Source organism: Colobus angolensis, unplaced genomic scaffold (genome assembly GCF_000951035.1).
Source record: "Colobus angolensis palliatus isolate OR3802 unplaced genomic scaffold, Cang.pa_1.0 Scaffold15, whole genome shotgun sequence".
In the NCBI taxonomy this organism is placed as follows: Eukaryota; Metazoa; Chordata; class Mammalia; order Primates; family Cercopithecidae; genus Colobus; species Colobus angolensis.
Window position 1 is genome coordinate 9,124,385 of NW_012114599.1, and position 19,535 is coordinate 9,143,919.

At 37.8% G+C, this 19,535-nt stretch overlaps 1 protein-coding gene and 1 long non-coding RNA gene across 3 annotated transcripts in view; one reads left to right on the forward strand and one right to left on the reverse strand.

Moving 5' to 3' along the window:
• LOC105507441 overlaps nucleotides 1-1,726 on the reverse strand; it is a 5,346-nt gene extending 3,620 nt beyond the window's left edge. Inside the window, exons 1-2 of the long non-coding RNA XR_001001100.1 lie at nucleotides 1,601-1,726; nucleotides 1,375-1,465 (exon numbers count right to left, since the gene is read on the reverse strand). This is a non-coding gene — a long non-coding RNA (uncharacterized LOC105507441). The remainder of the gene's footprint in view (nucleotides 1-1,374; nucleotides 1,466-1,600) is intronic.
• The window catches only part of SLC8A1 (solute carrier family 8 (sodium/calcium exchanger), member 1), a 394,332-nt gene that overhangs the window by 262,494 nt on the left and 112,303 nt on the right, over nucleotides 1-19,535 (forward strand). The window lies entirely within an intron of this gene.

Genomic DNA, 19,535 nt, shown 5'->3' on the forward strand with positions numbered 1-19,535 from the left:
CACTGCACCAGGCCCTCTAGCCTCTTTTTAAGTACCATTCTACTCTCTACCTCTATGAAATCCACTTTATTATCTCCCACATATGAGTGAGAACACATAATATTTGTCTTTCTGTACCTTGTTTATTTCAAATGAACATATGTCCTCGAGTTCCATCCATGTTGCTGCAAATGACAGGATTTTATTTTTTATGGCTGGACAATATTCCAATATATACACAAAATGTGTGTATATATTCCATATATATATTCCATATATACACACATTTTGATTCAAATAGATATGTTGAGCCAAATTTATATATGTATATGCACATATATATACACACACACATATATATACATGTGTGTGTGTGTACATATATATATAACGTTTTCTTGACCCATTCATTTATTGATAGATTTTCTTTATCGTATGACTATGGATGCTAACATTCACCTTCTGATTAAATTGAAACTCTCCAATAAAAGAAGAGCTGGTTTGCATCTTATTTTATCCCCCTTCTAAGCAAGCAACTTATATGATGACAGGTCTGCAGAGAAACATTTAAAACTGCACTATCTTGGCCAGGCGTGATTGCTCACACCTGTCGTCCCAGCACTTTGGGAGGCCGAGGCAGGTGGATTACTTGAGGTCAGGAGTTTGAGACTATCCTGGCCAATGTGATGAAACCCTGTCTCTACTAAAGGTACAAAAAATTAGTTGGGCATGGTGGCGGGCGCCTGTAATCCCAGTTACTTGGGAGACTGAGACAGGAGAATCACTTGAACTCAATAGGCAGAGGTTGCAGTGAGCCGAGATCACTACACTGCACTCCAGCCTGGGTGACAGAGCAAGACCCCGTCTCAGTCAATCAATCAAAATACAAAAGTACTATCTAAAGAAAAAAACTGTAAACATATTTGCAAATGTAGAAAGAGCTGCTTTATATCTTGATTTTGTCAAACTTCAATTCTGTAAAAGAATAAACCAATGAAGTCCAACATCTGAACCCAGATTCACTTCAGTAACCTATAAATTCTCTATATATGAATAAATTCCTACAACCACGTTATAGAAAATTTGGAGATGAAAATTAAAAGAAAAAAATAATTCATACTTTGCTCAACAGTTTAACAGATTTGTAATCATGTTGCATATATGGTTATATAAAAACAAACTTTCACTAAACTTTATAATAACATATTTTGCTATTATACACTCTAAACATTTGGGGGAACTGAGACTACTTGTATCTACACTGACTTTATTCATAATACCCGATGTGTATTGAATGAATGAAATTATTGAAGGTGAAATAATTGCATTTGTATATATGGTTGGATTAGATAAACTTCTAAAAGAATAGAGAGATGAAAGTCACATGAGGCTTACTGTGCATGCATTTACTTATTAAATGGTGGCCTCCGTCAGGCTGAGATTCAGCTGTCCACCCTCTCCCCCAGCTTCCAGTCACTGCCCTTGCCTGGGAAGCACAAAACAAACAAGTTGAACGTCTGAATGAAAAGATCCCCTATAAGACTACCTTGCACAGCTTATCAAAGTGCAAGGATTAAAGTATTATTAAGAAAAGAATCATGAGACAATGCACAGGCCTTACAAGCTTTATTTACAGGTGATTTACTAAGATGTGAGCCTTGATCTGCCAGGTTTTTCTCTCAGGGTCACAGATGGCCCTCTTTGGAAGAATGACTCTTCCATTCTTGTTATTTCTCCCTCTCTGCCTGCCACCTTTTCCTGCTCTTCTGAGATGAAGCATGCCACACAACAATGAAGAGATTTTCCACATTAGCAGTATTGCCAGCCAGCCACTTCTCTTTGTGTAAGTCTGTTTACACAGTCTCCTTGGCAACATAACGTAGAAGTTGATTTTTCTTTTTTATATCTCTGACTAGCAGGTTTGGTTTTCCCCTTTGTCTGAAGCTTATCTACCTCACACACTGAATTATTTCTATTGCGTTTTATTTTATTAATTCAAAAAAGAGAATCATTTTTACACCTTAGTATTTTAGCAATATCCCCTGCAGAAATCCAATATTTTCAGGGACTCTTAAAAAAATTCTTCAAAGTAATTACTGAATAAAACATTTCTTCTTGATTAGAACTTGCTACTATTTAACTCTCGCGAGTTCTATAGACTGTATATATTCTCCAACCTGATGCCTTCATTTAATAGCTGGAGGACGTTTGGGGCCAACCAAAAAGCCAGAGTAATCATCAAATTCTGACCCTCCTTAGTTTTGTGATCCAAGCATTGGAACTACAGAACAGTTACAGGCATGTTTTTGCATATACATATACGATTTCACCTATATTGTGCTAAAGTACACTGAGGAAACATCCCATTTTCCAAAACCCCAAATTCTAAACCAGTGGAACACAAGGCACATTTAACAGAACTCATGGGTAAATGTGGGTTATAGAGAGACTCACCCTTGGCTAGGGGAAAGTTTCTTTAGTAGCAGATCACTACAATATGACCAAATAATGTTCTATAAGTACATCTATTGAAAAGATTAAAATTAACTAGAAGAGTCACTCTTCACAGAGATAGGCATCAGAATTATAAACACACAAGTCTCTTGACACCCCCCACGCTTGCACTTACATTTTCCTGTCATGGTATCAGAGCGTGTGTATGTTGAAAATTTATTCAGATCATTTCTGTTGTAAAGTGCCAGCTAATGATCATGAATTTTAATAATACTGGAATTAAGTTGGATAATCTGTTGTTTGCCAAGGTCTCGGATTGTTTTCTCCAGTTAGTACTTGTAATCTCTTTGTAATGCGTATATTATTCCCAACTTGTAGATAAAAAACTGAAATTCAAACACGTTAAGTAATTTGTCTATTGTCCAGAGCAAGAATTTTAACTCAGCTTAATTCCAAAATCCTATTCTCTTTACCCTGTATTGAATTTCTTTCCCCCAAATTATAAAATAATATTTACTTATTTCCAGACAACTTTTATTCTGCTAACATGTTGTATTTATTTACCATCACAATGTCCCTTTAACAGTTTAAGCTAAGGAATTGTTTTGTAGCTTGTTAAGTCAAGTTACAGAACAATGGCTTGGTTAGAATTACTTTAAAATATCTCACACATACATACACCTGGAAGGTTTTGAGTAAAGACCTGGACCAATAGATTAGGATGTTTACTTTTTAATATAACGTCAATATCTTTCTTGGAAACAAGTATTGCTACTTATCAAAATATATATTTTGTTCTATTAAAATCTCCAAATTGCACATCAATTAGTTATTACATTGAAGTCTTCACCCTTCCTGTTTTAAGTAAGATCTAGGTAGGGATAATACAGAGTAGAGACACATTTTGAGCCAAGTTAAAAAATTAGAGCTTGTCAATACTCTCAGTATTTAAGTGATTCCTTGGCAATTTTTACTACCTGCAACATGAGAAATACATTTCACTTATTCAATTTGATGGTAATAGTCACACTGACTTTAAGTACAATTTATGAAAAACAAAAGCCAAGATTCTGAAAGCTTGAATATTTTTAGAGGAATCATCTAGAATAGTGCTTCTAAATATGGTGTGAATTGGGAGAAAAGAAACACCTCCTCTCCCTTGACACCTTGTTGGAGACTGTGGCATAGGCCTCTCCACCCATTTAAGCACTTAGGGTTATGAAAATAATACAGAAAGTGGAAAATTATGCAAGTGAAAGTACAGAGACTAAATTTTGAAAAATGCTGATGTAATGGGACACATTGCTTTGGTCTATCCTTTTTTTTAAAAAGTATAAATACCTACAAGTTTTGCAACCACTCTTCTCTTTATTTCAAAAGGTTTTGAGAGTATATACCTCAAAAATGGATAGGCATTTCTAGATCAAAACCCTATTTTTTACTTGATAGACATCATAACAGAGACATTTTTAATCAGTTAATTTCAGCTCTGCATACGTATACATATGCAGTTGATATAACATCGAACTTTTTTTGTTCTATTTAAGATTTCGACATCGTAGTGCAGATCTTAGCTTAATTCATGAACTTGATGAACTTCAAAAGTTATTGAGTTCTTTCCAAAAGAAGTAAAATTTGACTGCTTACATTTGACTGCTTATAACATCATGAAGAAAATTGGAAGGAGCCATAATTCCATCTCCAGAGCAATGGAATTTTGTGAAAGTTGGTTTCCCCATTGTGTTTGTTTCCTAAAAGATATTGTAGCAAGACACAAAGGACCCAGGGACAGTTGGCAAGCTGATCACATCTGAAACTCGGCAAGTCATCCTGTTCTCAATGAATGTCCCTAGAAATAAAAATTATTCTGCCCCTGGTGATGTGGAATCAAATTAAAAGACATCACCAGGTGAAGACTTTTTGTTTGTTCTGAAATTGTTTTATGATCACAAGGTTACTTCACTATGCATAGATAAATAATACAACTCCTTCCAGCTAGAAATGAACCTAAATCCCAAAAGATCAGAATTAGATCTTGGCTATCAATAGCCGGTAGTCCCACCTTCAGTCTTTCTCCTGGCTATCGTCATCTTAATTTGGATACACATGACAGTCTATTTATGCCCATACCATAGATTACGGAAAGGGGAATTGAATATAGATTGTCAAACCTAGAAAAAAATGACATATTTTATTACCTCCCCGAACAAAACCTCAGTAGATACCTTAGTTCATTCGGACTTCCATAACAAAGAACCATAGACTAGGTGGCTTATAACAACAGAAATGTATTTCCCACAGTTCCAGAGCCTAGTCGGTGTCTGGTGAAGTACAATTTCCTGATTCATAGACAGCCATCTTTTCGCTGTACCTTCTGGTGGTGTGCTGGTAGGGCAAGGGAGCTCTCCAGGGCCTCTTTTATAAGGGCACTAATCTCACTCTTCAGAGTGACCCAATCACCTCCCAAAGGTCCCCACCTTCTCATCCCATCTCCCTGGGAGTTAGGATTTCAACATACGAGTTTGGAGTTGGGGAAACATAAACATTCAGCCATTAGCAATAGGGAAGCTTTAAAATCAATTTCAAATAACTGTAGAAAACTGACCCCTTTAGTTGGTATTTTATTTTTAATCCATAGTTAAGAACATTCAGGCCTCTTAACATATCTTAATGTCATCAAAAATGTAGAAATTTGTATTTATTCCATGGTGTGCAATGTTTTAAAAATCCATCAACAATTTTTGGTGTAATAGAGAACACACCTTAAATAAATCGAGCAATCTGTTTTAAGGGACTCAGAATCACTACCTAACATCACATTTGAGTTCAGGGAACACACACTTACAAAATATTGCTCTGCCACTTTATTGAGCATTGAGTATCGCTGACATAAGTTTTTTGCCTCCAACTCTATTTCAGGTAATAGTGAACATAGCATTGAACGTGGAGTACTGTTCTACAATTAATTACCTGCAAGACCCATCAGAAATTCACTTAACTACTGTGCATATTGGGTTTACTACTGGGTCTCACCTTTGAAATGAGGGCTGCCAGAGATAATCCCTAAGTCCCTTTCCTCTTGTAAGTTATTTATGCATTTTATTAGAATTCTATGTATACATATGCAGTTACTTTTAATGTATTAACAAAACATTTAAAATGGAGTTATAAACTGCAGTGATTAAAATGTTTATTATTTGAACAAAGGCCAATACAGCTAATGTGACACGTGATGTACATGCCCTGAGCCTTTTTTCCTCATTTTTGTAGTAGCATCTGATGCTCTAGCATAAGGAAGAGTGTATTTAAATAATAACATTAGTAAAATCCATGCCTCAGCTCTCTCTCTACACACACATACAACACACACACACACACACATATTTGCTGTTTTCTAAAGTTTCTTTGCTAAGGCTTCTTCCATATTCTGAGATTAAGCCTTCTCAGACTTGTGGCAAGTGAAATAAAACAAGATATTTCTGGATTTGGCTTAACCTAGAACCTGGCTGTTCAGGACCATGGTAGAACTAAGAAAAGCTGAGCACCTTGCCTGTACCCATGACAGCTCTCTGGGGACAGTAATCACTCCATTCCAGGCTGCAGAAAGCTAATACCCTGTGGCTTGGAAAACTCACCAAGGCTCAAAGTCTTCACATGGTTAAGAGTTGATTCCAAGGTGCCATCTCCTTGCTTCTATCCAGGAAAATGGCCAAACTCTCCTATAATACTAATCTATAAGAAATATGCTGGCCTTTCCACCTCAGCACGATTTCACACTAAAATGGCTATTCCTCACTCTTCAGATATTATGTTTCTTAAAATGTAAGAAATGATGGAAGAATCCAAGGCAATAATGGAAAAAAATATATAAATATATATACATTTTTTTTAACCAGAAATCTATTAGAATACAAGCTTTACCAAGCACTGGTAGCTACTGTGTTTGCACAGCCCTAGTCACATCTAACCATTTTCTTTTAAAGTGACAGACTTAAAAAAATTCCTCTGAGGTGTCATAATAGAATCCTAGGAAAAAGTAGCCAGAATTTTAAAACTTTTCTGTTTGAGAGTTCTAGCCTCCCATGAACAGCCTTAGTCTGAAAGCATATCAAAGCAATATGACTTCACCATCCATCTTCTGGAATTAATGAAGTAGCAGTGACTTTTCCTTATGAAAGGTCTGTTTGGAGGGCAGTGTTGGAAACACAGTGCACTCAACTGGCAGACCTTGAAGGCAAGATGTGCAGAAGAATTGACTGCACAGGAATCAGTCCTGAGCAGACTGATTACCCCATAGTGTCTGGCTAAGCTGCTGTTATCCAAGGTTCTGCTGAATAAAACTCATGGAAGAACAAATGAACAAAGTCTGTGTTCAGGACTAGTTGGAAGCATTTACAGTGAACCATACCAAGTAAAACTCAAGAAAAAAAATTTAGTTGCCCTATTTGACTCTGGCCAAAAGTTGCATGATTGCAGGGTAAACCCAATAAAAGCAGACGTTTTGAAGTGGAATCAGGACCACAGTCTGCATATTTCAAGTTTCCCCTGTTGAGAATGTATTTCTAAAGTAAAACTGAGATAGATGTGTACCACATGCTTGTAGTGTGTGTGTAACCACCCATATCCAAGATGTGCAACTATAAAACCTACATCTGGAATACTTTTTTTTTTATTTGATCTGCGTGCACAGTTTAAAAATTAAGTATTGCCTAAGCAGAGAAAGAAGCAATTAAAACCTATGAACACTTTTAAAAGAAGAGAGGTTAATTGAAAAGCTATTTTTTAAACTAGTCCAAGACAGGTCATATGGCATAATGATTAAAATCATAGGTCACTGAGATGGACCTGTAGGATCCTAGCTCAGCTTCTTATAACTATGTAACCTTGGTCAAGTTCCTTGACTTATGTAAACATCAATTTCCTCATCCATGAAATGAGTCTCAAATGAAAGTAATGTATATAAAGCAATCAGCAGTCTGTGATAGAAACCTCTTACCATTCTACGAGATTTAATTGTAGCTTAGAAACTGGACATGATGTCAATCTTGAGATATCTGTCATGATTTTAAAATATGTTTTTCACAATATACATCACAGGAGAGCAGCAGATAGTCCAGAGAAGGAATGATTTAAAAAAAAAGGTCTGACTTTTTAAGTAATATAAAACAAAATGACAATATTAACGCAAAGACATGTCTGGTTTTGCCTAGTTTATTTTGCTAAATTCAGTGGTTCAAGTGGATCTTGTAGCTTACTAGTTATTTTCAAAGCAGAAGCAAACAGATACCTACAGCACAGAGTCAGAGCGTCCAAAAGTTTTACCCTCTCAAATTCCAGGATTGCTATGTTGTCCTCCCGCGCATTCTGTCCTGAGAAAATGCCACGAACCCACTGTAGATTTGCACATTATTCTTCTGGTGGACACTTGGCCTTTCACTGTGAATTTTGTCATAAGGAGAATAATGACTTGAACTTATTTCTTAACAGACAATCCGTATGACTACATAGTATATGTTGAGAGCTGGAGAGGGATATCAGAGAGATCAGGTATAGGCTCCCAAACTATAGAGCTGGATTTCACTAGGGAGAGAGAGACCTGTACATAGACCAGCACAAAAAAATAGAATCCCCAGCTTCTCCTATGTGCCACTTCCATAAGACTGAGTCCACTGGAGTGGGAATGATTCTTAATTTATACTGAATTCTTCTTTTGATTATTTTCATGGCTATCACATATGGTGCATATCCTAGGACATTTCAGGTTGCTCAGTTGTATTGGTTGCCTATTTTTAACATAGCCATTTATATAACTCAAGAGCCAGGAAGCTACCTTTGAACACTGTAAATTGTCAAATGGTTTTTGATTTCCTAGGTTGCTTATCACTTGGCAAATATGTACAGCAGACCTTTTCCAGAGAATGCACTGGGACTTATCCCCTAGACATTCCTTCTCTTTGTTAAATGTCTCAGGCAGGGACTCCAGCAACCCTTTCCTTGGGAGGAAGAAGCCTCTAGATTTCAGGAGTGCCCTCCAGTGGCTGACCTGCTGTCTAACTAATCCTCTACTGATTTCCCCAAGGCTGACTGGGGCAGCACTTCTTGCACCGCTGAAGCTCAGCTGAAAACTGAGGTAGGATCTTCTCACTTAGAAATATCCAGCGGTAGGAAAAGGTCTCGATCATTGCATAGACAGGCTAAAATTGATGAGTGCTTTGTGTCAGAAAGTTTGTGGGGTTTGGTGTGTGTGTGTGTTTTTAGTTTTTCATATCATGCACACCACTTGCCTACTCAGCTCCAAAAACAACATTCTGTCACAGCAATTGCCAGGGAAAAACATGAGGTGGAAAAATCAGAGTAACGTCTTCCCTTGGGGTCAGATTATACAGGAAAAGTCATCCGACAACTCCCAGCCTGGGCTTCGTAGGTCAGCAGGAAAGGCTGTTATTACCTTAGCGTTGTTAGGAAATTTAAAGAGATAATAGAAGTGGAAATTCTCACATAGTATATGCTCAGTAAATGATGGCTGTTAGCCTGTGGGTCTCTTCATGGGCACTGACGCTTTCCTGATGCATCTCCCACCTCTAAATCAAGAGTCCAGTGTATTTACTTACTTCCTAACCCCCTAGTGAGGAGATACCAGGAAAGCTTTGAATTTTCTACAGAGGAAAGCTTAGAGGAGGTGATCTGGTAAGAATGTAAGGCTTGCAGCTGTGTTTTCACAGCACGTTCCATTAAATTGCTCAAATGTTCATTTTTTTTAAATAACGAAGGGGCTGCTGATGGAGCGTTGTCCCCCAGATCCTAGACCCCTCAGTAATTACTCAGAAATGTCAGTCTGCCTAGAAGCTATCCATTCTACCCACTTTCCTCTTATATTGCTCCAGTTTCAAGTATTCCCCTTGAGGTTTTAGAAATACTGTTTGTTTATCCAGCACTTAGACTCATCAGAGGGAGGGAGGCACTAGAGCATTCACATGGAATTCCTCCCCCACTTGAATGTTTGTCAGGAAAAAAAGTAGATTCAACTATAAATGTGCAGCAGAGTTGGTGCCTTCCCACTGTGAATGTATTTTCAAGTGCACGGACCAATCCACCACAAAGGAAAAATGCAATACCCTTCCAAAAATATACAGTACTGATGTGATGTTGCATTCCTCTGTTCATTTTCCCAGAGCCAGGTTACAGGGCCATAGGCTCCATTTGAATGGATTTCTTAGTCTAAAACAGAGGTAAAATCAAGCGCAAAGCCATGATGTTACTTTTTTTTTTTTTTTTTTAATACTGAACTTAGACTTGAGAAATCTTTCTTTTATTTTTCTCTTTTTTGAGACAGGGTTTCTCTTTGTCACCCAGGTTAGAGTGCAGTGGGGTGATCTTGGTCACTATAACCTCTACCTCCTAGGCTCAAGTGATCCTCCCATCTCAGCTGTCAAGTAGGTGGGACCACAGACACTTACTACCATGCCCAGTTTTGTTGTTGTTGTTTGTATTTTTGGTAGAGACAGGTTTTATCATGTTGATCAGGCTGGAATTGAACTCCTGAGGCTCAACCACCCACTTTGGCCTCCCAAAGTGCTGGGATTACACGCCTGGTCTTTATTTTCATGAATTGAAAATAGCTCTAGGAAGTTGTGAATTAACTCAGTTAAAGATGTAGGGGTTTCCTTAATATTCCAGGCATCACAGCTATGTTATGTAGAAACTAAGGGCAATGAAATGAGCCTTCAACGTCTGTATTCCTGCTTTTACTGGACATTCAGTAGGCACTCGTATCCATGTTTGGTGAAGGAACGAATGAATGATTTGGCAGAACTAACTTGTATATCTCTGCAATGATCTCAGATTTAGGAAAATAATCTTAAGTATGAAATAAAGATCAAAGCCTCATTAACTTTGCTTTTATAAAAATAGAGATAGTGGCCGGGCGTGGTGGCTCAAGCCTGTAATCCCAGCACTTTGGGAGGCCGAGACGGGTGGATCACGAGGTCAGGAGATCGAGACCATCCTGAGCTACACGGTGAAACCCCGTCTCTACTAAAAAAAATACAAAAAACTAGCCGGGCGAGATGGCCGGCACCTGTAGTCCCAGCTACTCGGGAGGCTGAGGCAGGAGAATGGCGTAAACCCGGGAGGCGGAGCTTGCAGTGAGCCGAGATCGCGCCACTGCACTCCAGCCTGGGCGACAGAGCTAGACTCCGTCTCTAAAAAAAAAAAAAAAAAAAAAAAAAATGGAGATAGCAAAAAGTATACCTTGCGTGTCAACAAGTTTCTCTCATCGGGCTAACTTTGCCCAGAGATACAAATTTAGTCTCTTTTTATCTAAGCAAGTCTAGAAAGTCTTGAAACACAAATCATGGTTGTATTTGTATTCCTCTTTGGTTTCTTGTTATTTCTTGTAATTATAGATACCATATTTTTAAGTCTCTGGGTTTTGGTTTGCTTCTGCCTGGATGGATAAGGCAATACCATGAGTAAATGTTGAAAGAGGTGCCTAATGCAGAGAACTGGTGGCAGCTGTTTTTATGACATTTGCAGACCTTTAACATTCAAAACGGTATCCATGTAGAACTCACAAAGGGAGAGTCGAGTTGCTGGGTGCAACCATTGTTCTTGTTAGTGGATGGAGATTTATAATTATACCCTTGTCTGCTCAGAGCACATGCCATAGGGAGAAGCAACATAAACACAGGCAGCATGGCAGGCAGTCCAGGACAACAATGAGGTTACAAATTATACAAAGCGATTTCACCATTCACGAAATAAGCCTTATTTGCAAATATGAAATGAAATGTGGACCTTTTATCTTTATGTTTTAGTTTGTTTTCCAAAATTACATTCACAACTAAACAGGCTTACTTAAATATCTGTGATGTTTTCAGTCTGGCTCGTGGTAAAATTCTAGTGGACACATTTCTCCTAAGTATTCTCATATTCATATTCTCTCTCTCTCTCACTCTGTGTGTGTGTGTTTCTTCCTCTCTCTCTCTCTCAAACACACACATCCTTCTCACTTAAATTGTAAGGCATTACCACTTTATATAACAATATATTTAGTCAAAATTGAGACATCATAGCCCCATTATATTTATTTTCTGCAGATCTGCCCCGAAGTTAGCAGCAAACTATAGGAAATAGATCAGATTATTGAGTGGAACACTGCTTGGATTAGGAATTATGCATAATATTTTCTATATTTTATCCCAGTATTCAACAACATAAACATATTGTTTTTAGAATAAGAAAAAAACTTACATCTGTTTTTCTGTCTGTTAATCAATCTGGTCTTACTAGATTAGAACAAACAGGCAATGCTTATGGTGAAAAACTCATAGTCCTTATGGGCTACGGATGACAGGTCCTTCTCAAAGCCTGTGGGGTTCTTTTCTAAAGTAGAGGATTCAGGTGTCTGTCCCAGGCTCCGAATTGGGATTAGATGGACCACCTTCACACCCTTCCTTCCCTATTCTGTTGTGGTCTTCAGAATTTGGAAAAGCAGAAAGGTTAATCACACCTCAAGGTTAGGGGAGGACAAAGAGGTCAAAGGGGAACAGGTATTTATGGTCACACACTAGGTACTTTGCTCCTGTTGTGCTTTTTAAGACCTGTGAGGAAGGAACTTATTATTTATTTTTAAATTTCAACTTTTATTTTTGATAGAGGGGGTACATGTGTGGGTTTATTGTGTGATGCTGAGGTTTGAGGTGTGGATCTTGTCACTCAGGTAGTCAGTACAGTACTGATAAAGTAGTTTTTCAACCCATGCCCCCTATTCCAGGGAGTCCAGAGTATCTGTTGTTCCCATGTTTATGTCCATGTATGCTCAGTGATTATCTCCCATTTGTAAGTGAGAACATGTGGTATTTGGTGTTCTGTTGCTGTGTTAATTTGCCAAGGATTATGGCCTCCAGCTGCATCCATATCACTGCAAAAAAAAACATGATTTTGTTCTTTTTCATGGCTGTATAATATTCCATGATATATATCTATACCACATTAGCTTTATCCAATCCACTGTTGATGGGCACCTGAGTTGATTCCATGCCTTTGCTATTGTGAATGGCACAGTGTTGAACATGCAAGTACATGTGCCTTTTTGGTAGAATGATTTCTTTTCCTTTGGGTATATACCCAATAATGGGATTGCTGGGTTGAATAGGACCTCTGTTTTGAGTTCTTTAAAAATCAAGGAAGAAATTTATTATCTCTATTTTAAAAGTGACAAATATACATGTGGGTCACTTTTTTTTGAGTCAGGGTATCATTCTATCACCCAGGCTGGAGTGCAGTGGCATGATCATGGTTCACTGCAGCCTTGAACTCCGAGGTGGGTTCATGCAATCCTCCTGCCTCAGCCTCCTAAGTAGCCGGGAGTACAGTCAGGAGCTACCATGCTCGACTTCACTTTTAAACTAGAAAAATGTGCTTGGTACATAGCGAATGCTCAAAAATATTTATGGAATGAATTATTCTAGTAATACAAATTCATATGGCTTTGCATAGCTTATATATCTGTATATTTATACAAAATGTCTTCATAAATGCACATTCATGTCCAAACATGTGAACAATAGAGAGATAGCCCCTCTGGGACTTGTTGGATATAGCAGGAATTTTTTTATTTCTCTAATACTGCAGTGGAGTTTGATTCAAAAACTCCTCTTAACCAATCCAAATCATGTCATTTCCCAGCTGTGGTGTTGCACTGGGTCCGGTTCAAGTGCCAAAAGCTCAGCCGAGAGGAAGCCAAAACAATCACATCCTGAATGGTTAGAGTATTTTCTGCCCATCGTCACTGTATGACACACCGTCTCAGGGGCCTTCTAGAGTCTGGGGAGTCCTCCGCTCCACCAGAGACTTGACTTGGCACAGAGCCTGCCACGTCGTCAGCCCGTAACGACAGTTACATAATAAGTACTCTCTGTATCTAGGGATAATCATTTCCCACTCATATTTTATAACTGTGAAGGCTTCCTTTCCCCCAAATATTATGCCATAACTATGTGCACAAAATGATACACTGGAGTCCCAATTCATCATCAGATAGTTTTAAGCTAAGCTCCATAGACGTTTCCCAAGGCTCTTGACTTGGAGGTAAGCACTGGTTTCACAGTTGGCTTCATTATGAGCCTGGGACATTTGATTCACATGACTTCAGATTACAGAAGAGGTGAAGCAATGGTTACAAATCAAGAAAACTTACTCTTCTTGCATTAAGATATCACTTCAGTTTCCATGGGTAAAAGTAGTAATCTACATGCAATCAACATATTTAGTGAGGAGATACATACACTAAGGAGGATACTGAAATTTTATTTCATTTAGCAAATTGTACTTCACTCCTGTGACAATGTAAGTGGGGAATAAAAGTTCAGATATTCACATTCAGAATTTGATTTCTTTCCTTTATGAAAGAATGCCCCAGTTTTAACTGGCAGCAGAGAAGCCTGTATTTCACAAGGCAGCATAGTGACTGTGCATGGAGGGAGGAGAGTCAGAAACCCAACCTCCAAAGCAGCCCTGCCACATTTACTTGTGTACCTCAGACAAATCACCTAACTTTTTTAGGCACTGGTTCCCTAATCTGTAAACGCAATGGGTTGAAATAGAGGTCCTTTTTGTCTCTGAGCTCTTAAAACATTATAGTCCTAAATCTATTCACCTCATGTCAATAGAAAGCCCAAAGATGACAGAAATTAGGAAAAATCTCCAGATAACTCAGTGATCTTGGTGGTGTGCCACTTAGACAGCTAATGGTCAAATATACTTCCATCAACAATAGGAGTTGTGATTGGACAATATTAAAGATAAACACTAAAAAGCTAGAATTAGGGTACTGTGTTCACTTTTTAAATAAACCTACTTTATACCCCTTTTTCGATGCTTGACATTTGCTGACTGTTGTTTACTATTTAGATGAAGATTACTATGGTATGATGTAGTCAGATTCTAGTTGGCAAATTTCACTAAATAATTTAGAAGCCTCCGTAAATTTCTTTTTTTTTTCTGCTACAATTTCATTAAAATTCATTTGGGGAACTACACTGCTTCAATAATAGAATTGTACCTTATGTTTTGGAACTGTTTCCATGACAACAATAACAGGTGCAAGTTCTCATATATGCTTATGTTCATTTCAAAGGTTACTGCAATTATCCCTGTAAAGGTAAATTTGACTGCAAATAATATCCAAGTACCTCCATTGTTACTTTTAGGAGAAAATGGCTTCTATATATAATGATATCCATTAATTTCCTCCAGATGAAAAAAGAAATTATACAAGTAAAATCCCTGAACAATACTTGAGTTAATTTATATAATAGAAACTCACACTTAACTTTATAATAGTCTATGCAGATTTAAGGAATATAAAAGACTGATTGCATAGCTCTAGATGGGGGAATATTGCCAGTAAGAAATAGAAGACAAAGTTGGACGGTAATGGAAAATTACTAGGACTGCTTGCACAAAGGCCATTCATTGTGAGGATGTAAGGTTAAATTCCCTTCCCTATCCTCCCCTAATCCCCAATCTCTTTGTGTAAATAGAGGCCATTCAAAAGGCACACCACTCTGTATAAACTTTGTTATCCCTTGAAAAAAGAAAACTAGACCAAAAAAAAATAATAATAACTGGCACCATATTCCCATGCTCCATCTCTCTAAAAATAATACAGTCTCTCTGTAATCAGAACATCTGTGTGCCAACCAAAAGATGACACACCCACCTGTATGCCCCTGATTTCCTCTGCCTTCCATTACATCCCTACAACCTAGGTGCCCAGAGTTAAGAGTTTAAAAGAAGGCAGAGCACAAATGTCTTTTTGAAATGTTCAAAGTCTCCTAAGGTTTTCCGTTTCCAAAGCTCCTTAACTAGATCCTAACAGTGTGTACTTTGACCTTCAGTGATCTACCACCAGTCCCACGCCTTGCTTAATGTTTTGAACTGGACCCATTGTCTGCTAAAATCTTCCTGGCCTGCTTAATCTTGATAGGTGATACTTTGGAGGATGGCTGTCCATTTCTCTCAAAATGGTTACATCTAGTCCCCCTCTTTTCATCCTCTCTTTTTTATTTTCTTTGAGTCCAGGTTGAACTTCCTGGCCTGTTTAATCTTAGGACACAGCCCATTCTATTAGATTCTTCATCTCAGAAACTTTATCTTACTCCTGTTTGCTCTCACACCTCCAGTTCCTAGTTGAGTACTTCCTATATTATAGGTATTCCAGGCCAGTCCAGGGACAGCCAAGTTTGGTTCCAGTGGCCCTAACCTAGGCTAGATTCATTCAAATGAGAATGCTGAAATAAGAAAATAGGTTCCCAAAGTAAGTTGCTTATATAGGTGATTGATTGTAAAGGTGGATGTTATTGATGTAGGTGTTGCTAGTTCTTAATGAAAAATACACACACCAGATGGTATCTTAACCTGAGGGGTTTGTCTTCCAAGTGAGATTTATGTGAAAGAGATGAGAAAATATAATTGCCCAAAGCTCAGGAGAGGAGATCAGCATAAGGAGATCTGCAGAAGAATTCATTGTAAGACAAAGGTGAGAACACTCAACTCATGATAGATGGAAAACCCATTTGAAGTGAGTTCTGGAAGAATCAGTAGTTCAACCTAGACTCAAAGAAAATAAAAAAGGAGAGGGTGAGAAGAGGGGGACTAGATGTAGCCATTTTGAGAGAAATGGGCAGCCACCCTCCAAAGTATCACCTATAAAGATTAAATGGGAAGATTTGAAATCCTGAGCAACCCTGAAGACTTGTAGATGTGGATCAGGTATATCCCCAGACAATTAGATGTGAATACCAAAAGCACAGTGAACATTTTCCATTTCTTACATATGCTCATTTTCCATGTTTAATATATGTGCATGTCTCATATACATATATTACACTCTTCAGAATTTAACTCCATTTTACTTCTATACTTGCCATGGCACTTTTTTCAGCTCAGAAAATAATTGTGCCAAGAACCAGCACCCCTCTTGTGGAAGTGGCATTTCTCAGTCTTCTGGAAACTGAGCATTCCTTATCTTATGCCTTAAGACAAAGCAGGCCAGGGAGAATGTAGAAGCAATGAGTCCAGTTCTGAGAATCAAGCAAGGCCTAGGAGAAGTGGCAGGTCACTAAACACTGGGCTTCATTTCCCACCTTCCGCTCGGTTTGATGATAAAGTCTGGACACTTGACTATTTGTGCATCACACAACACAGGCTTGTTTCAAACCACACCATTTATGCTTTCCACATAGATGGCAGCAGATATCTGCATGTGGAGAACTCCCTCCCATATGAGGCAAGTTTTCAAAAAATGACAAAGTGGCTCTTTTAAATGTAGAGTGCACAGAACCATCATAGTAATCTGTTTATGAAAGTACATTTTTTGTTCTTGTAAGCTGTAAGTAAATATGGTGTAGAACAGAACTAGATTTGCCTACAACATTTTGCATTAAATTTTATATGAGTATCTATATATGTTCATTAATTCTAAATGATAATTTATAGTTTTAAAGAAAAGCTGATCACATAGTAGCATTTGTATTCTTTGAAACATTTCTAATTTGCACGCATCTATCATGTATATCCTTTATAGTGATTAAGAGTTAAAGTAGAAAGTCATAATTGTCTCATTTGTTGAATGAAGATTGTGAAACAGGTGAAGGCAAGTGTTTATTTTGTTTTACCTTGTGGATCTAAGCAGCATTTCTCACTTGAGCCGAGGTGCGTCATGTGGCTGTTATAATGACAGCCATCCTCTGGGCTGCTTATAAGAAGCACTGATGGAATTAGAATGAGGTAGCAAAGGTCACAGCATTCTAGGAAGTGTTAAAGGGATGAAAAAAGTGATAACAGCAAGAAGCTTATGTGTGTGGCACAGGCTTTGTTTGGAGCCAAGGATTTCTATAGACAAAAGTAGGGGAAGACAAGACACACCTAGTAAAACTGAAATCTTTAGAGGAACCTATAATGTTTCTGGACTGCCAGGACCTTCCTATCATCCAGTACTCTTATCATCATAGGATAGCTTGTCTTTCAGCCTGGAGTCTAGGAAAAAGCTCCCAAGTGGGGATCTAGAGATGGATTATAGCCCTCGCTCTGATGATGCCAGCTCTGGAACTTGTAACCAATCAGTTCTTTCTTCAGTTTCAAATTTGAATAATAAGAGTTCTGGTTTAGTTGATCTCTAAGATTTTTCACAGAACAACAACAACATAAAAGACATGTGATTCCATCAAATAAGATATGAACTTCTTTAGATTTTGCTACTGTTGTTATAATCATCAGTAACTAGACTTAGCTTAACCTACATACTTTTGCCTAATACTTTTCTTATGTGTGCATAACCGTTTTTTAAAGAACCAAACACACAACACAAGGAGGCAAAAAGTAAGGTATAAGATATAGCACACAAATCTTGCCAGGCTAGTTCCAGAAGCATCTCTAGAAAAGTATAGTTGTTAGGTTATGCTGGGAGGATCATAATGAACCTTTCCAGGAAAGGATGGAACATGGAGATGATGCACACTAACAACACTCATGTGGTGTTGTGAAAATATGAAGAGCTATAAGGACTTATTTAGGAGATTTGTCATTGGAGAGTCTTGCAAACAATATCAACTTTTGACTGACTGAATGAATAACATTTTGCAGCTGCACAGATAACACAGAAGAGAGTTTAATGCAAGGACAAGTTCTATTCAGCTTTGAAAAGAATTAAGGAGATTCTCTAACAACAGATTTTTTGAAGTGTTTTCTCTGTTTAATTAATTCCCAAGTTGTGATTGGTATCTGTAATTACAAATATATTTATTTATAGGAAAATATATTTCTGTTGAACAGTAGCATTTTCATTTTATCATTACAATTGTGAAAATAGTATTCATGCAACTTAGTAGGGTCAGGTCCTTCAGTATCTCTAAGTGGTACCTTTTCCACTCAAGTTTCATCCCTTTGTTAAGGAACCAATTCAATTCACATGTGATCAGCAGCCAGGTAAACAGCTTTTAGGGCCATGGTCAAAATGAAAGCTAGAAATCAGTTCAGCTTTATGGTTATGGTTATTAGATTATGTATAAAATAAATATAGTTTGCTAGCATGTGAACATTTTGGCACTGCATGTAACCATTATGAAATTAACCATAATGATGGCTTGAGTGTGTGAAGAGATTATGCTTGCTTTTCCTTTCTTATGGTTAATAAAAGCAGGCAATTTACCAAAATATGTTATTTGCAAGAAGAACTGTAAAGTGAACACCTTCCATATAATCAAAACATTCTGCAAATTCCTTTAACAGTAAGTATAGCTTGATTCCACCCTACTCCACCCCTGACACTTCACCTTGGGTCGGTGATAAAGTCAAGCTACTTGACTCTTTGTGCATCAAAACAGGTTAATTTTAAACTGCTTTGAGGCTCACCTACCATTTCTGTGTTCAACATAGATGGCAGCAGATATCTGCATGGAAAAGCTCCCAGCCACCCAAACCTTTAATGAGGACTAGAATATGGCAATAATGGAGTTGGCCCACAGTGAAGACCTAGGAGTCTTTCATTAAATGAAGTTCAGTGGTGCCAACACATGACTGCCTACGCCAGGTCCCACAGCAGGGCTTTTGCCACTGTGGGATTTTGGCTGCAGCCGTTGGCTTCTGCTGTTGAATTCCCCAGCTTTGTTTCATAGACAGCTGCAGCTGCCTCCAGTTGGCTTTAATTCCAATGTCATGCCAACATAGACAGCAGCATTTCTGCATCATGTAGCCCTAAACATGAAAACTAAATCTATCTATGCTGCTTTAAGTATAAGAATTCTCACATAAGCATATTTGATTCTTGTGGTGTATATGTGATCTTTGCATAGGCATATTTAAAGCTAATGTCTACTGCAGGAAGGTAAAATTATTATGTATATGATGTCAAAGCTTGGGTAACCTTTACACTGCGATGAAAATATATGGGATGACTGATTTTCATAATTCTATATTCAATAGCAGTGGACAGGACTTTGTCAACACTCGCACTGATCAAAGACAGTCATCAAGACAAATTGTTTTTTTAATTAAATAAATAATTGCATTAGAAAAGAGAAAAGTAAATTTAAGCCCAC